The sequence below is a fragment of the Aptenodytes forsteri genome, unplaced genomic scaffold (genome assembly GCF_000699145.1).
Source record: "Aptenodytes forsteri isolate BGI_AS27 unplaced genomic scaffold, ASM69914v1 Scaffold242, whole genome shotgun sequence".
NCBI classification, from domain to species: Eukaryota; Metazoa; Chordata; class Aves; order Sphenisciformes; family Spheniscidae; genus Aptenodytes; species Aptenodytes forsteri.
In genome coordinates, this window is record NW_008795253.1 from 127,522 (window position 1) to 137,833 (window position 10,312).

A 10,312-nucleotide genomic window follows, 5' to 3' on the forward strand; every position below is an offset into this window, starting at 1 on the left:
GTAGAGCATGGGAAGCTGAAAAGTCCTTGACTAGTGTAAGCATTACCTAGCAACAACTAAAACATCGGTGCGTTATCAACTTTGTTCTCATCCTAAATCCAAAACACAGCACTGTACCAGCTACTAGGAAGGAAATTAACTCTATCCCTGCCAAAACCAGGACAAATATATATATAACTTTTCATAGGTTTAACCTAAGAAAGTTTTGGGGTTTTTTTTCCTTGAAACAAGGGATGTGGAAAGGATGCTGTTTACTGCTTCATTTTATTGTTCTGATAACACACCCCTGCATTGCTCTTTGTTCTTCAGCCATAATGCCCTGGCATTATTTTTGATAGAACACCATATCTTTCTAAAACATACATTGCTTTCAAACCTTTTTTTCTGAGATAACAATCATGTCTTAAAAACAAATGTTTGGTGCTAGGGGAAGGAATGCTGTTGGCTAAAGAAGCTATTTCAAATGTTGGTGAAATGGATGTAACCCTCTACAATAGTCTTACACTTTTTATCTGAAGATTTCTGGTGTAGACTTGTATAGAGTATAGTATATAGACATGTTAAAAATGCAACTCTCAGCAGCTAATGAATATATTTATAAGATCATAATATAAAACATTGTAAAGAGTGAAGACAAGAGAGAAATTACTTCATTTTAGTCATTTTACATGCGTGTGTAGACTTTGTATTATCCCATAGAAGTGCTATCTCCTGGGCACTGGCCTTAGTCAAGCAGATGACAAAAACCAAAAACTGGAGAGAATTTCTTTTATTAGTTTGAATTCATTCCCTAGTGTAAGGGATGAGTCCCAAGTGACTGTGCTGTAAGCACAGACAATGGCCCAAGAGAAAGCTCCAGAAGCCAGCCACGGGGAGGGGCCCAGTGTCACTCTCCTCCACTGACTAATGTCTCAACCACTCCTGAAAAAAGGGTGAGAGAAGATTCTAGAAACCTTGGACTGGGACCAATAAATAGGGACACGTGCAAACCTCTGGGGTGCTCTGCAGACTGACACCCCCTGTTGGCAGGTCTGATGCTGGATTCAGGATTGGTGCTCTCTCTCTACCTCTCTCTCTTGCTTCCCAGCTCTCTTTCTCTCTCTCTTTCCTCCTTCTCGTTCTTTGCCCTTGATGCTGCTAAGTAACATAAGGCCTACCTCAACTTCTCATAAAGCCGCTTAGCTTATGTGACATATGAATACACAGAGGGTTGATGCTTATAGAATGTTTGTTCCATTAAAGTTGATGTTCACGTATGGACCTTGACTGTTATCTCACCTTAATCCACACTGAGGGGATTTGCGGACCTTGGTCACTCTCCCCTTCTCATAGGTGGGATGTGACACTTAGGAAAAAAAGCAGACAAAACCAAGAGCATCTTGGTACAAAAATATTGTCTTGAGATAAGTAGGTGTGGAGGTACATTTATATCAACCTGACTTTCTGAGAATAAATAATAAAAATACTATTACTATCAATTTTTGTGTCAATCTTGAGTCTCCTCCTCTTTCTAGTACTGTGTAAAGACTGTACTGACAGCCAAACAAATTCCTAGGAGCAGCTTGCAGAAGGACATGACTTCCGTCCCCTAACCCTATCATCAGGCTGCCTACCTGCTCTTAATTGCTACTTAATTGATTGATAAGGAATATGCTCATTCTCTATTGACTAGGATTCTGAGAATATTTAAAAACAGACTGCTAAAACTTTAGATGGTAACTGAAAAGTAGAAGATCAAATTGAGAATTGACATCAAGCGCACTTGCATCTCCTGGAGCCTAACTGAAGCAAATGGTGCTTTCATATACTAAAATGCAGTGAGAGAATCTTGGCCTGTTGTTTTGCTATCCACTCTTGGCTCTTGTGGTAGTTTTCATTCTGAACATTTTTTACTGAGATAATATTTTGCTGTTTTTTTAACACACAGAGGTGGTACCTCCATCTGATATGGGGGAGTTACAGCTAGCTCACATCGTTGTTTCTCATATTTGTATAGGAAACTTGGCCCTCAGAGTACACAATGGTATGTATAATCTCCTCCACGTACACAGTCCTGGGAAATGATGCATCAAACAACACCTACTGCAGGTATTTATTTCACAATCAATATCCATTAGTTCTCGTCACACATTTTGGTGTTCTTGTTTGCAGTAAAACTCGTCATCGTACATGGGTAAAGAGGAATAATTTTGCGTTCTATGTAAATTCATTACTTATGTGCATTAGTCACATATTATCATTCAAAAATACCTCTGCTGTATTTTTCTTAAGTTGCCCAGCAGTATTTTCAATTTGAGAGTGCTGCCTGTGTTATAAATGGGTATTTTGTTTCCTAATGTAACAGAACACAAACGTGTAATTAAGAGTGGGGAGAACAATTTCTGCAGCTTATCCTTGGACAGGTTTCTACTCATTTAAGTTGCTATTGCAGTTGTTGGAATACAGTACTCAAACACAGCTCAGTCTGTGGCTTGCTCAAAAACTTTTGGACAATGTTTGAGTGGCTGCTGAAGCCATGCACTCTTTCTGCTCTCCATAACTGCCTGATGCTCCTAGAAACATGGGTAAGTTCTTGCAGCAGGGACAGCAAATGGCCTTGTATGCACAAGTTACCCCTCCTCAAAGATGAATGATTTATTTCTATGACAAAAAGCTCCTTTATCAATATTTGTATTACTCTATACCAAAATTTTTCTTTACATTATTTAGAATATAACAGCAACCAAATCTTCACATGATTCCTCTCCTGACAACTGTACGATCTGAAAACATTTTACAAAGTATTATGAAAACACCAGCACATGAATGAAGGATTATTATGAATTCAGATGAGTTTTAGTTGTCACATGTATGTTTGCTTTAAAAGTACCAATACTACACTCCTCTCTCACCCTTAGTTCCCCTACGCTGCCTGCACTTTCCCCCATACCTTCTTATTTAGAAGAGAGTGCATTAATCTGCATTAAAAAAGAGTAGCCTTTATTTCCTGTGATTTTCTGCAATTTTCCTTTAGATTCAAACCTCTAAATTATATAGGGAAATATGGTGCCACATTCACATGCAAACTATTTTTAGAGAACATGAATAATTACACCAGATGGTTGTTTAATTCTCTTGGCATTATCTCTACTGTACATTTATGGCTTAAAGTAATATTTCCTTACACTTTTCAATATCTGCAGAAGGTCATGGGTAAGTCCCATTTCATTATTTACATCTGATCCCTTTTATAGACATATTTCAATGCTACAGCTGTCGGAGGGCTACAGAGATGCTGATCTGCAGACTTCTTAGTAAACTATTCAGCTCTTAGAGCCAAAGAAGTCTGTTCATAAGAAAACATTACATCTTTGACAGCAGATAGTTGTTAGTATTTTATATACAAAGGAGCACTACTTATTCTATGATTGCCTCCATTTAATCTTCCGAGATTTACTAAAATTACCCCTTTCAATTGCCTCTTCATTTTATGTAGCAGTGAAAACAGGAGAGGTATTTCTCCACATTCTGCGTACCTTGACTGCTTTGTGAGTTGCAGAGGAAATTTCTGCAGTTCAGTCTGTTCAGTTGCTTAGTGAAATTACTTAGGCAATTACTCCCTTCCAAATTCTTAAACATTTGGACCGGTGTAAAAGATTTATTCTTTAGGTGTTATTTCTGAAAGCCACAGATTGTTATGTGTCAAAGTTAATTCAACCGATGTAGAAAGCTTAAAAGTACATATTCTCAGGGAGTATCTGGCACTAGACTGTCAAGGATGAAAATTTTGTATCAGGAGAACTTTGGAAATATATTTTTGTTCTGCTCTGGAACAAAAATAAAATTTTTCAAACATTTACATGGGAATGGAAATATATCAAAGTATCTGGCTTTGGCTCCAAAACTCAAGTAGTTCTGTTTAATAAGTGTATTTATAACCCATGATGTTTAGAGAGCTGGCCTTAGTCATGGAAGCCATCTGCTGTTCTTAATTCCTAAATTTTTGATCTGTCATTTCTCTGGAGAAGGCAGAATAAGCTTTTACTTTTGTCCCCATGCATCAGACTAGTGTTCTAGCTGTGGGTTATAGGAACATTTCAGCTCTAATGAATATGTTGATGTATTTTCATTTTGCTAGAAAGGTTCTGATCAGCTCAGCTAAGGCTGGGCAATGGAGCATGTGAGAAAACAGAGAAATCTTGATGATTTTTGACTCCTCCGAAACTGGCAGTGGCTGGGCAGCCCAGTAACTGGCTCCCACTTAGGAAAACTTGGCTGCATAAAAAAATGCATTTGGCTGATTTCTCCTTCTATATATTTCTGTACACCTGCAATTTATTTGCAACAAGCAAAAAATTTTGCACTCCATGCAGCAATTGACCTTTTATTATCCTCACCCAGAACAGGGTGTCTGGGCTATGAAAAAAAGTGTAGTTTAGGACAGTTTAGGGAGGGAAGGGAAGGGAAGGGAAGGGAAGGGAAGGGAAGGGAAGGGAAGGGAAGGGAAGGGAAGGGAAGGGAAGGGAAGGGTCATTCAGCACCACTTTGCTAGTTTGGTATCAATATGAAGTCTCACCTGTTCAGATAATTCATGCATTTGAGACTATAATTGTTAATATTTTGTCATTTCCTAAATGCTTGTGTTCAAGGACTGCTCTATGTAACAGGAATCTCATTAATTACATAGTTTGTATACTAGGTGTCAAGAAATAAAAATATGTGGTATTGTTCCTGGTTTACAATATACCTTTCTTCTTGTGAACAGCATGTAACTGAGATGTGTGTGTAACTTTTAACAGGTAACTCGGGACACATGGATGAGAGCATTAGTTCATTTTGCAGGTTTTATTGCAAAAGAGTACTGAGTCTAGGTTCAAGTTATGCTAGTTTGTCTGTATGATTTATTTTCCTTGTGGCATTATCTCCATGTCTGTGTTACAGGACATGTGTCTCTTTCTATATAGGCATTGAGTCCAGTGGGAGGATAAATCAAAAATCTCAAGCAAATTCGGAGAAGGTGCAATCTCCAGGAGACTGGAGCATTCTCTAGACCAGAAGGCAGCAGTGGGTCCTTCCTTGGTGGACAAAACAGATTTGGGGCAAGTCAAGGAAAAGTTCTGCAGGTGAATGCCAGCTATGTAAATTTACTACTTGACCTCCCTTGCACTTTCTGTGCATGTGAGACATAAGTGCAATTCCTCTAAGCTTGTTCTTTTTCTTATCTTGGTTGGGAGGCATTGCTTCCACTCTAACCTAGAGTAACTTCTTAGCTCCCATCAAACCTGTCTAGTTTATGCACTTGAGAAATATTAGAAAGAGAAAAGACAAAATGTGACAACATACATCAAGCTCATCAATTATGAACTAATCATAAATATACTGAGCAAGTGTGACATGCTGAAGCAAAAGGACCTATTCTTGGCATATGGAGAAGAGAAATGCAGGACTCAGCCGCAAATGTTGATGTGCAACACAGAAAAAAAACTGCTGCTAGAAAATTATACCTGTCTCTTAAATGATAAATTCTCACCATCACTCAAAGCTAAAAGAAATTCCACATCTTTGTCATTACAGTTCCCACATATATGACTTTTTTATAACCTTATCTAAGAGAAGCTGTCATTTTAAATAGAAACATCATATATCCAGATAGATTATCTAATAAAGTTTCTAACTGCAATATAAACTACAATGTAGAAATAAGAAATATGTGCTAAAACCCAGGGTTAATTGGTGTTTAGAGCTCTAAGGTAACACAGTTGGACTGTTCACTTCACTGGGCTTGTTTTAGCTTGCTGAGAGCTAGCAAAAGCCTCCGTGCTGTACATTGCGGCCTGCACTGCCAGGTCAGGTGTGAATATCCTGTACATAGAAACCACTAGTGGAACTTTAATAACCCCTTTTTTTCATCAAAACATGAACTTCCAACAAACAGCAAACTTGACTTTTAAATCTTTTTCAGAACTCCTTAGCAGAATTGTCAGGAATCAGATAAGAGTCAGTGCTGATATACTATGATAGAAGTGTAATGAAGAGTCATTCACAGGCTTTCTTTTTTTGTATGGACATAGCAGGTCTTTTTTTTTTTTAACTAACAAAACAAAGTTTACCAAAAGATTTTGAAGGTGCTGGAAAACCTATTACCAGAGCTATACCAGCTCAGTTATACTGGCAATTGTGCTCATCACTGTGTTCCCATAGAACTTCTCTCTCCACTTGAGTTTGACCAGGAATATCCTGTGATGAAAACGCATTTGGCAACAATGCCTGAAAGAATAAGTCTTGTAGTCTCTTACAGTGGGGAACTCTAGATAAGTAGTGTATTAAATGCTTGTGTCCTTCTTTTAATAGTGCTACTATTTCTACTTCAGCCAATGCTGTCTACCTGATTGCTGTCCACCACCTTGAGACTCTTCATCTGGAGGCAGAATCCTCTGATGGCAGATCTCTGTCTTTACCTACGGAAGAGTCATTCCTCTTCCTCCTATGTTTTTTTGACTATTATATCAGCTCAAAGAAACATTCCTGCTTATCATGATATTTGAGAAGCTCAGGTGCAGAGCTTTCCTACCTACAGAGTGCTACGTTGTGCACATTGATCCTACTTTCTGCTTAACGATGGAGAACTATCTCAAAATAAACTGGGAAGTGGCTATACGGTAGCTTAATGCTGAAGGTTGAAAGTGGTGTAAATTTGTCATAGCACAATAATATTATTCCCTAACAGTAAACAACAGAGCTTAAAAGACACTATAATTTTTCTTCTCATAAAACACGTTTAATCATAGTTTTATTGTACCTTCAGCGTTTATTAAGGCAATAATGCAATTATTAATAATTTAAGCATGACTTTATAGTAAAAGCTGTAATATCAGATGTACTGCCACCAGAGTCACCTAGTTCAAATGGAGTCTGCATCTCCCACAGTAGGAGGATAGATATGCATTATCCCCAAATTGTCAAAGTTAGTAGAGTAGCAAGTGATTTTCTATAGATAGGGCCAAATTCAACTCTCCATATTGCTCCACACAGCTTAGGAAAAGCTTCAAATAGCTATATCAGATTAGGAATTGGACCAAATGGTACTGTGGGCAGGTGTCACTATCTTTTTTTAAAGGGATTTATTCAGCTTTCTTAAAATTCATTTGAACAAAATCTGTCAATCTGCCTTGTAGGTAGTGTCTGACAATTTGATGGATGGATCACATTTTCTGGTATTAGTAGAAAAGGAGAACACTTCTCTCCACAGCAAAGGGCTGTAAGATTTGTGTGGAAAGTACCTTCATCCTTTGTCAAGGCAATTGAAAGATTACTATAATAATAATACATAATGCTAGACCAGCGGCAAAAGATTAAAAAGATCATCCCTGACCCTCCTAGGCTCTCCCTAAGGGTAGTGCAGTATTCTGCATGAAAGGGACTGATGTTTTCATTTCAGTACTGATTAGACAGGGATCTGCACAGCAAACAAAACAGAAATAGTCACACAAACATAGTGCCGTGCTGGCAGTGCCAACAAAATGGGGGACAAGAGACTGGGCAGAAGCAGTACAGAAACATTTATTCTCCCAACCTCCTTTCTTGTTTGAGCTCTGGGATACTGCGGGAATTTTGTACCATTCTCACCCACAATGGAACACCAAAAAAAGTTGCAATAGGGGATCATATTACTGACCCACACTGACTCCAGTACTGACCAGTGCAGTAGGGATCCTCCACAAAAACAGTTATGGAATAAAGTAGCAAAATCCTCTTCCTGGTAAATACTACTATATTCCCTCTGGGACATCTATCTCTGTAACTGGCAATACATGACCTTGCATAAACACTTGTAATTTAAAAATTTTTTACTAGTTTGGCCATGACACAGAAACCTGCTTTTTAAAGGAATATACAGTATTCTAAAATTGTAACGCAGGTCTTTTCAACTTTATCAAGGATTAAAAGGGATAAGTTGTCTAACCAGGCTTTATCTGTGTGCCTGATTTCCTCTGCAAGTCCCTTGTGCCTGCAGCACAGGCCTAAAGTCAGCAAGGATCCAGCAATGAGCAGCCCAACAAATGTGCAGATGGGTTCCAGTAGCAGAACTTTTTTACATTACAAGACTACCTCAGACTATTGCCAGCATTTTTCCAAATGTCAGCAGGCCATCTCTAAGGGTCAGCTAAGCCAAACACACTAGCAACCCAACTGATTTTTTTTTTTTTCTATAACATCACGTCTAGTCTCTGTCAAGATCTGGTGAAGAGGCATATTCATTGTCCTCATTTATGGGTTTGCATCATGAACATGCAGCTTTCTGAAAAAAATTAGGTGCTTAAATCTGTGATGAGAAGATGCAATCTGGAAAGATCCATTTATCTGCCAGGATATGCTGTACTGCATCTGTAACTAGGCAGATTTACAGTCAAAAACACATTCAGACTGGTGAAGCCTCACTGGTAGAGTGGAGCATTTCAAAGGCATCTTTAAATGGCATGAAGGAAGGGAATTTCTGTGAAAGAAAACTATATTCCTCTAAGAGACAGGAGTTAAGAAATGAGCAGTTGGCTTAATTAAATCAGTCATCAGGACTGGAGATGGTAGAGAGCTTTGGGAGAGAATATGCACTTACTGGTGTAATTCTACCTAGGAAAGAAAATGTAAAATCAATACACATATTTCAGTCTGTATTTACTTCAGAAAGGGGAACCCAAGGACAGGGTATGTCAATGATTGGGGTCCACTTAGAGAAAACATGCCAGAAGGCAGTTTAACATGACTGTTGCTAACCAGAAAATCACAGGAAGCAAAGTTGATGACTTTATGTCATGATCACGTTATTGTTTGGTTTATCCGTTTCAAAATATAGTTAGGAGTTTGTTAAAGAATTCTGTTTTTTCTTTTTAATCTTATGATTTAAGTGTTGTTGAATTATTTCAGAGAGGCTGCAAACTCTCTCTGTGCATGGTGATGAGGAGTGACCCTGAAGGTTTGGCATTTGCCTCAACTTCCAGTGCCTATCAAGCAGAGGTCTAAGTCTCAGGAAGACATCTTCCTGACAGACATCAAGCACAGCAGGACAGCGAGGAAAGAAGCTGAACCTGACACATTGTCAAGCACACCATATTGAGAACAAAGGAAGCGGACAGTCATATTGGTCTAGAGGCTGGGGCATGCTATGCATCACCAGCATCTCCTCCTGAAGCTCCTCTGAAAACCTAGTGCTACGCTGAAAGCTTTTCCCACTTTATACAGATTCTTCCTCTGATGACCCAGCAATGCTGTTTGCACAGATTTTTTGGCAAAGTTCAAGTAACTGAGACAATGGAATTGTAAGAAATATAAACTATATATATACACACACACTTACAGAGTAATCTATTAGAGAATTGGACCAATACTTGTTGAAGATGGTCATTTGACTAACAGGGATGAAGAAAAAGCTGAGACATTTAATGCTTCTTTTACCTCAGTCTTTAACGATACTGATAGACCTTGGACTGCCTGGTCCCCTGAGTCGGAGGACCACGAGTGTGGGAACAGTGACTTTCCATCTGTGGACACTGAAATTGTACAGGACCAGCTGTATCAGCTGAATGTTCACAAGCCCATGGGGCCTGATGGGATTCATCCCAGAGTACTGAAGGAGCTAACGGATGTTATGGCAGGACCCCTCTTGATCATCTACCAAAGGTCTTGGGAGTCTGGGGAGGTCCCTGTTGACTGGAAGCTAGCCAGCGTTATTCCAATTCACAAGAAGGGCATGAGGAAAGACCCAGGAAAGTACAGACCTGTTAGTCTAACCTCAGTTCCTGGAAAAATTATGGAGAAGATTATACTGGGTACTGTTGAAAGGCATTTAAAGAATAATGCAATCATCAGGCACAGTCAACATGGGTTCACAAAGGGAAAGTCCTGTTTAACTAATTTGATATCCTTCTATGATAAGGTCACCCACCTAGTGGATGAAGGATAGGTGGTGGATGTAGTTTTTGTGGATTTTAGTAAGGCTTTTGATACTGTCCCTCACAGCATCCTTCTGGACAGAGTGTCCAACTGTGTAATGAGCAGGTTCATGGTGTGCTGGGTGAAGAACTTGCTGAAGGGCAGAGCTGAAAGGGTCGTAGTGAATGGGGCTACACCTGTCTGGTGGCCGGTCACCAGCAGTGTTCCTCAGGGTTCAATTCGAGGGCCAGTTCTCTTCCATATTTTTATCAATGATCTGGATGCAGGAGTTGAGTGCACCATTAGCAAGTTTGCTGATGATACCAAACTGGGAGGTGCTGTTGACTCTCTTGAGGGACAAGATGTCTTGCAGAGGAACCTAGATAGATTGGTGCATTGGGCAATG